The following is a 9378-nucleotide window of genomic DNA, read 5'->3' as shown; positions in this document are numbered from 1 at the left end:
AAATCCGCTGTGACGAATCTGTCCTCGTCTAACATCTGCTGTAAATCCGGGTAAAACTAGCTGCGTGCACGCGCCCGTCCCCAGATAACATGATCCCCAGTTGATCCGTAACACCGGCGGGAAGAAACAGCTGAATGCAATCAGTGGGCTATCTCGTCAGCTTGCTCAGTTTGCTGCCGATTTTAACGAGCAGTTAACTTTAGGAATCTCCAGGTTGCTGTCCATACCCAGATAGCACACATACGTCTGGCCGACGTCGGCCCCAGAGCGAACGTCGGCCTCCAAATCATAACATCGAATAAGTATCGGCCAGGCATACGCGAATATCGCTTTATTTCCAGCTCGTCGGCTTTGGGTCGGCCCAATATACTGGAGGCCGATGCTGTGTTTATCTGTTTGCTCATGATGCCCATTCATCTCTTTGCCACCAACCCGAGAGAAAGACGAAGCGACGCGACGCCATCTGTGGGTTTTAGGTAAATTTTCAAAAAAAAACAGGCAGTTTGTAATCGCAGTTTTCACTCCAAGAATTCCTCACAGTTTTTAGTCAGAAATGGTGCATACTCTTGTGCCAAAGTTTTTTGAGTTGCCAAACTGTCTGAACATTTGTCATCATCTTATAAATAAACTGACTGTTCATTAAATTGGTAATGTACGTGTTTATTTACGTAATGCTGCTGCGTGACTTTGACGGGCGTGCGTTGAACAGTCAAACACTGGAAGTTACCATGGAAACGGGCCGGAGTTTGCAGCAAGCCAGCAACAGCACAGTAACGGACACGCTCCTGTTATTTTCGCTGCTTTCAGGTAAGTTTAGTCCATAAACATTACACAAATAATATAAAACTGTTCCGTACACGTTTCTTACTGTAATTGACACGCTTCTGTCGAATATTTACTTTATTAAAATTGTTCAGTGTCTTTGAAAAAGTCCGTTAGCATCTCAACCGTTTTTTATTAGCAGTTTGCTAATATACTTTAGCTCTAATGAAAGTGAGTTTTTAATCACGTCTTTATGTGCATAAGAGAGGCTTTGATAGTTTTTTTTAGGTTTGCTGGTAGTCTGTCAATGGGTTATTGGAAGTGAGCTAATTTATTTAACCTAACTTCACTATAAGTTAATGTTATTACAGGAAACGCCAAAATCAAATGAAATGATCTTTCACGGTAAAAAAACAACAACAACAACCTAAATTACATTTAATGTTTAATTATTTAATACCAATTACGTTCATTTTTTCCCCCCTGTGATTTCAGTAAAAAAAAAAAAAAAAATACAACAACGGAGGCAAAGGATGGTCCCATGGGCTGCTGACAGAGAAGGGTAAAATCTCATTAGATCTTTAGTATTTTTTCTACAAAAGGTAACACTTTAGTAAGGTGAACAATTCTTAGCTTGCACATTTGCTGTTTATTAGTATTATTAAGCACATATTAATGCATGACCTTATACTACAACATCCCTAAATTCTTCCTGGTATCTAACTAAACTTAAACGCTACAACAACTACCTTACTATCTATTAAGCAGTAAATTATGAATTTGAGGCAAAAGTTAAGTGAATGTTTCCCATACCAAAGTGTTACCATAATAAATATTTTACCTACATCACCATGCATGTTATTTTCTTTTGCAAAATTATTTTTTATTACAGTTTGCAAGGTTCTGACAACCACACCTAAGTAACACTGAGCAATGTAAAATGAAGTAAGCCTAAAACAAATTATGTTAAGAAATTATTGTATGTATACTCTGCATATTCTACTTTCTCTTATCTGCGTTTCACCTCTGCTCTAGCTTGTTTCCTTCTAATAAGCCTGGCATTATATAGGCTCTGTGATAAATTGTTTATGTTCCTAGATTCTTCCATGCTGATGGCCTGCACTCCTGTTGAAGAAAATCTCAGGCTAAAAACTAGATGACTGGTAAGCAAAACCTCAAAAATTATACTACTGTTCAAAAGTTGGGGGTCTGTACATTTTAAAAACATTAACTCCATGTTGTTACAGTAAGACCATCTGAAAAGCCTTTAGAGTAAAATAATCAGCAAAATTAGACAAGGTGACAAATGTAATGTGTTATAGTTTGTATTTATGATTAACTATTATGATAACAGGATGTTATGGTCTTAAATACTTTTACTAAATACTTAAATACTTTAAATGCTGACTGTGGTTCAGGCGGTCAACAACTTTAGGCATTTAAGTTATTTTTCAGCGTACTCACTGCTTATACTATTAGCCTCTAAAATGTTTGAATTATATCACAATACAGTGTCAAAGGGTAAAGATATCATTAGAGTTCTTACAGTTATTGCTGTGCTCTTATTACCAGATCAGATATAAAGCAAGCGTTTGGTGCTGAGATTCTTCAGGACAAGGCCTTGATGACATCTACAATTAGTACATGAAGATGGGGAGTTTCCCAATAGCTGCCACTATCTCAGATCAAAAGACTGAAAACAACAGGCTTCAATCTGTATTAAAGGTATAGTTCACTCAAAAAATTAGACTGTGCTGTTTATCTGCTGGGCTTCCGAGATGTAGGTGTGTTTATTTCTTCAGTAGAACACAAATGAAGATTTTTAACTTAGCTGTTGCTCATATAATGCATGTCAATGGGGTGTATTTCTATGAGAGTAAAAAACACAAAGACTTAGGAATCATATTAAACACAGCGGCACGTGGCGACACATTGATGTCTTAAAACACAAAACGATCACTTTCTGTGAGAAGCACACCAGTATTTGTGTTATTTTTTACCTCATATCAGACGAATCTCATCTAGTATTCCCAACGCCATTAGTTCCATCTAAGAAGGTCAAAACCCGGTGCGATCATAGATATATGCCTTATTAGTGCCTCGATGGATCGGTCGAATGAGGCATCTACGTTCGCGCCGGGATTTTGACCTACTCATCCTAAATGAGATTCGTCTTATATGAGGTAAAAAAATAACAAATACAGTTGTGTTTATCACAGAAACCGATCGTTTCGATGTGTCGCCACGAGCAACAGGGGTTGGGGTTTAATATGGATTAATATCGCTCGTATAATGCATGTCAAAGTTAAAAATCTTCATCTGAGTTCTACTGAAAAAACAAACACACCTACATCTCAGATGCCCTGCGGGTCAGCAGATAAACATCACATTTTCATTTTTGGGTGAACTATCCCTTTAATTTATTTTGATAGGTTTAATGTTACATTGTTAGTCTGGAAAATACACTCAAAAACAAAGCTATTGAACGAACTTAAATTAAGGAAAACTTTTCCACAAAATTGAATTACATTTTTCAAAATCTAATGGAATTATCTGTTATAATCTTGTTATATGAATTTAATGGGTTAGTTCACCCAAAAATGAAAAATCTCACTACAGTGGTTCTACACTAATTTTATGAAGCGATGAGAATAGTTTTTGTCCGCCAAAAAAAGCAAAATAACGACTTATATAGTGATGGCTGTTTTCAAAACACCGCTTCCTGAAGCTTCGAACCGTTATGAATCAGTATCGAATCATGATTCGGATCGTCAAAGTCACGTGATTTCAGCAGTTTGGTCATGAATCGATATGCTCGGATGCTTCAGGAAGAAGTGTTTTAAAATCACCCATCACTATAGAAGTCATTATTTAGTAGGGATGCACCAAATTTTCGGCTTTCTGCCAAAAGACTTTCATCACCAAAACAATATGGCCGAACTATATAATATGGGTTATAACTTGAAAATTATGCTTTGTTTATTAAATTATCCTGTCGATGGATACACGTACTGGCTCCTCAGTTATACACTACAACAACAGTGATAATAAAAGAAAAACCAGTCATTTTCACCTTCATCACCCGCGTGTAGAGCCAGAAGACACGAATGAGAACTCTAGCGCGCTTTCAGAAGATCTGTCTCTGTGCATCATCCGAGAGCGCGCACGTCTCACAGCACGTCTCAAATATTGAGTTCTCTTACAAGTCTTGCGCTTAAACGGACAAACTCGCACAAGAAGTATGTCAACATGTCCATCTTGATGAGTATCCAAGCAGACACTCATCAAGACCCCCCCCAAACCTGCAACTGTCTGCGTTTCGACCGCGATCTAAAGTTCCGGGAAGATTAGGCAAATTAGTCTGGTGATGTAACCTACTGCGCGACTGCTCCTCCATCAATGTCGGACAGTAATCATTTTTGTGTATACCGATTGAAAGATTTAGTGGACTGTCTACATGAGCCGTTATCTAAACTGATCTGGTGTTTACATGTGTTGACTTTCAATCGCAATCATTTTGTCACATGCAGCTTGTCTGCCGCATCAAAAATGTCAACCGCTGTTTTCTCCAGCAGCTGGAGTGTGTTAACTGTAGCCATAGCAACTCTTAACAGCCACCAGGACTAATACAGTATTATTTATAGCTATTTATTTGTTGTAAAGTGTAATAATCATCTCAGAAAAAAAAATCTTCTGTCAGGCGCAGTTAAAGTAAAAACTGCCTGGGGCAATATACACTGTGTCATTACTCCAACATTATCTTCATAACTTACGAAATAAAATGTTTACCCCTCAGAAAAATTAACTATTCTCTCTTGTCAACATGAGCGCGGCGCGCGCTGTCACGTCATGTAAGAACGCACACTTAAAAGTAATCGGTCAGGTCGTTTACATGGTGAAAAAAAATTAATAACAAGTATGGAAGAGATTCAAGCTGTGCTGCTTTTGCTGGTTATGACAGAAAAGAGCACTAATATGCAGATTCAGCAGCATATTCAGAAAGCTTGTAAAGCTAGATTTAAAATGACAATATATATTATTATTAGCTATTACAGACATTGCACGTAAGATGGCTGAGACGAACGCGCGTTTGAAATAAAATGCTGCGTGAGCTCAACCAATCAGCATGTTCAGCGCCCAAGTCCCGCCCTCGAAAGTTCCTGAACTTTGAAAAAGTATTACCTTACTTACTACTTTACTATCATAAAATGATTATAGAGCCGCTGTAGTGAGATGGGCTTTGTAACGCCGTCTTTAGTGCCTTTATGGGTCTTGAGAGAGGAAATTACATTGGTGTCAATGAAGGCCTTTCTGAGCCATCTGATACATATTTTTATATGTATTTAATTGCTTTTTTTACATCTTGGCCAGGGGACTACAGATGAAAAATAGCCTTTTAGCTAATTCTGGCTTTTTTAACCATGTTTGTTCATGTGTTTTATGAAATTGCACTGTCCCCTTTCAAATAAACCGATCAAATCATCGGATTTCAACACTAATATCTTCATCTGTGTGTGAAGATGAACGGAGGTCTGACCGGTGTCCAACCACAGGAGGAATTATGACAGAATTTATTGGGTTATTGGGTTAATTTTGGGTGAACTAACTCTTTAACTTTATATCGCACACCCCACCCACACCACAGGTTTAAACGATGGTGGTGCGCCCTGCAGCCTCACTTCACCGCTCTAAGACACCAGCATTGCATCCGTGGCTAAACACCCCCTAACTTTAGTGCATCGTGATTGGATATTTTGCTCATATCAGCATAGACTCATTGGCACACAAAACAGAGCCAATTCAGAGAGAAATAAAATGCATAGAAATTAATGCAATACACAAGCGCCTATTGATCCAAGGGTGTCGTACCGAATGGGTCAATATTATATTGAGAATTGTGACATCCCTAATATTTTTCCAGTTTAGTTATGTAATTATTTATATTTTACATTAATCATTCATTTTGTATAAAAATTAAATAGAGAAGAAAATGTGACAATGTCACTGCTTGTCACAAATTGCCAAATTAATGGAATATTCAGAGTGCAAGACAAAACCGTGCCTTTTGTGCAATATTATGCTGCAAATATTGTATATTGAGCTAAAGTTAAATTGAACCTTGTATGATAATTTGTGTAACCAGATTCAATACTTTGTAAATGAGTATGTACAATGGATTTTGAACTGTACTATTTTTGTTACAGGTTCTCTGGGAATCCCCAGTTGAAGGCATGAAGACATCAAATGTTGGCCTGGACAGATGTACCAACAGGCCACCACACTGACCTCTGCTTTTGCATGGATGGCTGATTGCTACCCTGTTCTGTGAGGGTATTATTATAGAAAAACTGAACACCTGTGACAGTGGGATTTGTAGTTGTAAAGAATAGTCACACATCAGTGCACTTAGGGTGCTTTCACATCTCTTGTTCAGTTAATTTGGTCCGAACCAAGGCCAAACAATTAAATAATACATTGTTGCATTTTACAGCTTTTTTGGTTCCTTTTCACACCACACTGATTGCTTTGGTCCGGACCAGTTGAAACACGTGACAACATCCACATCACTCATTGGCCATGGTGTATTACCTAAACTGCTTTTCGATTGGTCAGAATTTACTTTGTGGGAAAATTTCAACAGAAGAGGAAAAGCCAGCAAACTATAACATTATAAAAAAGACGACTGCGGGCAGGTTTTGTCCCTGGCCATAATCTACTACATATTGTGTATTAACCACAGTATGCAAACAATACCTTTCTATAATGAAGCGCGGATGCGACTTGAAAACAACGTATTGCAGACGGCAAGCGCACATCACTCGTCACTTCAATCGGAGGCGTGCATTAATTATTCTTAACTCTGACACGCTCATTCCGAAAATATTTCCAACGATCTATCAGGTAATAATGTCATGCACATAATGTCAGCGCAGCTAACTATGGCAGCTGGTTTAGTCAAAATATTATCAGTACTTTTGCAGTTGGTTCTGTTCGAGGCCGGATCACGTTCTCACCACCAGCTAACCGCTCCAGAGTTCGTTTGAAAGCGCACCGAGACCAGCTCTTCAAGGAGGTCTCGGTACGCTTGTTTAGTCCGCTTTTGGTGCGCACCAGAGTGCGATTGCTGCTTTCACCAAACGAACCGCACCAAAGAGGGAAATGAACTCTAGTACGATTCAACTGAACTAAATAAGGCAGGTGTGAAAGCACCCTTAAAGTCAGAGAAAATGTTTTTTTTAGAAGTTGCAAACTTTTCTTTCTCACAAAGAACACAACAGTTAAACCTTTTCAAATTATTTTCTGGTGGTGCACAAGTCCTATTCTACAAATTAACAAATGATAAAAACATGACAAAACATGATATGACTTCATGCTCTGCAGAGTCTTTATATAAACATGAATTCAACATTTAAAAACAGTATATTCAAAATATAAAAAAATATCTACTTGACTTTAATACAAAGGTTTCTCGTCAATGTAATGTAAAGTGTAGTGTGACTGTATCTTTATTCTGCGTTTGGTGCACCCATGTATCAAAAGTGTGAAGCCATGGACAAATTTTACTTGTTAGATGATGTGAGATCGTGAGTATGATTTTTTCCCCCTTGATGGAAAAAATGAGCCCACGATTTTATTAATTTGTGATTTGTAGAATAGGATTAGTACAAATGTAACTGTTGTGTTTGTGAGAGAAAAGAAAACTACAAGTTTACAAATCCTAATACATTTTCTCTGTGACTTGACTGAAATTTTCTCCACTGTCAGCAGTGCTTAGTTTTGCTAAAATAATACTCGATATTATACAGCACATGCATAGTTTGAGTCGATGTTCTGGTTATATTTTTTCCAGTCTCAATTTACCAATGCCAAACCTATTTCATTAACAACTATTAATTCTGTTTGTAGTCAATATATAAACAATTTATATTTAATTCAAGAGATTGGCTGGACTTTGCGGACTCGATCAGTATTTCTCGTCCAATGGTCAAACTTTAATTTTCCAGTTTCTCTAGTATTGCATCATTCTCAGCGGTATTTAATAATGACTTTTCAGTGTGGTTTAAACCTCTTTTTTGGCCCATAATATGCATTTTATTTTTTAAAGTAATTAAAAATATTTTCTCTATGCTATTGAAAATGTGGGTTACATCTTTGTCACCTTTTTCACCAAGGAGTTTACACTTGCTGATAGTAGGCTGCAATAGTTGCAAAAGAAAACCAATTCATCTGCAATATTCTTCTGCCCTACATTTTCAAGGGTAAGCTTTCTTTATAAACCATCTACTCACCCATATGCATTTATTTTGTGTAACACAAAAAGAGTCACATAGTCTCAGTCACCATTAGAAAAGAACCTGTCATTTGAGTCTCATTATGTTCTGACTGACATATCCTTTTGTGCTCCAATAAAAATAATGTGTCTGGTGATCAGTTGTTCTTGAGTAAATATTGCTTTTAATTTATGTACCTGTATAGCCTACCTCTTTGTGTATTTGAATGTAAATGCCTTTTCTATTATATATATTTTTCTATTAAATGCCTTTTCTATTATATTGTCATATTGAATATTTATATAGATTGTTTGCTCTAAACATGTAGGCTATCTGTAACTGCTCTGTAAATATTAAAACAATGTTAACTGAATGTTATGTGTGATTATTACATAAACAGGCTAATGTATCTTATTAGTATTAAGTATTTGCTATTTTTAAAACAGAAAATGTGTTAACGTTAACTGTACCAAACTGAAATCAACATCGTGTTTCACTCAACTGACATCAACGTCATTCAGCATAAGGTAAGTAAATGATCTGCGTAGATTGATGTTTTGAATGGAGTGTGTGACGTTGGTCTTTAATGCCGAGAGTGTAACGTTGATTCTATGCCAGTGTGCTATCTGGGTGTAACCCGAAAGGTTCGACCTAAATAAAGGTCCTAGAAAGCCCATGAATAGTGGCCAGGATTTGCTGTTTTGCATCGTCCACACGTCGGCCGGACAGCATTCGCGATCAAATGCCGATGTCTCGGCGACTTTGTCCCAATTAGCAAACGCTCTCTGATCGATGTCTTTCCGATGGAACTTTGTGCATCGCGCCGACATCGGCCCGACGTATGTGTGCTATCTGGGTAGATGATAGGTTGCTTGCTTTGGAGTCGAAAAACTGTGTGGAAGATACGAACTTTAAGAAGAGAAGACGAGTGCCTAAGAGAAGACCAGTCCTAAGATTGCGGTAAGACTGTTATCTAAGCCAGGGGCGTAGCCATCTTTTCAGAAGTGAGGGGGACAGAAATGTCGTAATCCCCCCCCCCCCCCCCCCCCCTTTTGGACCAATATAATTTATCACATCTCTTGCTTTTAATTGGGCAAGATATCAAATACACTGCTGAACAATAACCACTAATTAATATCTATAATATTATTCTCCTATTTTTTATGCCAATTTTATGATTGGTTTATATACTACAAACAATTGTGCATTAAGATTCCATAGATTTTATGCAATGTAAAAAAATATAGATATATTCTGATGTAAACCAGCTGTTCTCCATGTGAATATATAGTAAAGTGTAATTTATTCCTGTGATCAAATCTGAATTTATAATCATTACTCCAGT

At 37.3% G+C, this 9378-nt stretch overlaps 1 long non-coding RNA gene across 3 annotated transcripts; it reads left to right on the top strand.

The window, feature by feature from the left end:
• The first annotated feature begins 256 nt into the window (after window positions 1–256).
• On the top strand, window positions 257–8406 carry LOC137079090 (uncharacterized). 3 transcript variants are annotated; one of them, XR_010905403.1, is made up of 5 exons: window positions 257–476; window positions 710–1707; window positions 1861–1925; window positions 2335–2487; window positions 5967–8406. It is a non-coding gene; the product is annotated as an uncharacterized lncRNA (long non-coding RNA). The 3 variants fall into 3 exon arrangements; XR_010905401.1 differs by having other exon boundaries at window positions 257–1707; XR_010905402.1 differs by lacking the exon at window positions 2335–2487 and having other exon boundaries at window positions 257–1707.
• Window positions 8407–9378: the final 972 nt, after the last annotated feature.

This window comes from Pseudorasbora parva, chromosome 6 (assembly GCF_024679245.1).
Source record: "Pseudorasbora parva isolate DD20220531a chromosome 6, ASM2467924v1, whole genome shotgun sequence".
NCBI classification, from domain to species: Eukaryota; Metazoa; Chordata; class Actinopteri; order Cypriniformes; family Gobionidae; genus Pseudorasbora; species Pseudorasbora parva.
This window is presented reverse-complemented; position numbering and strand designations above follow the sequence as displayed.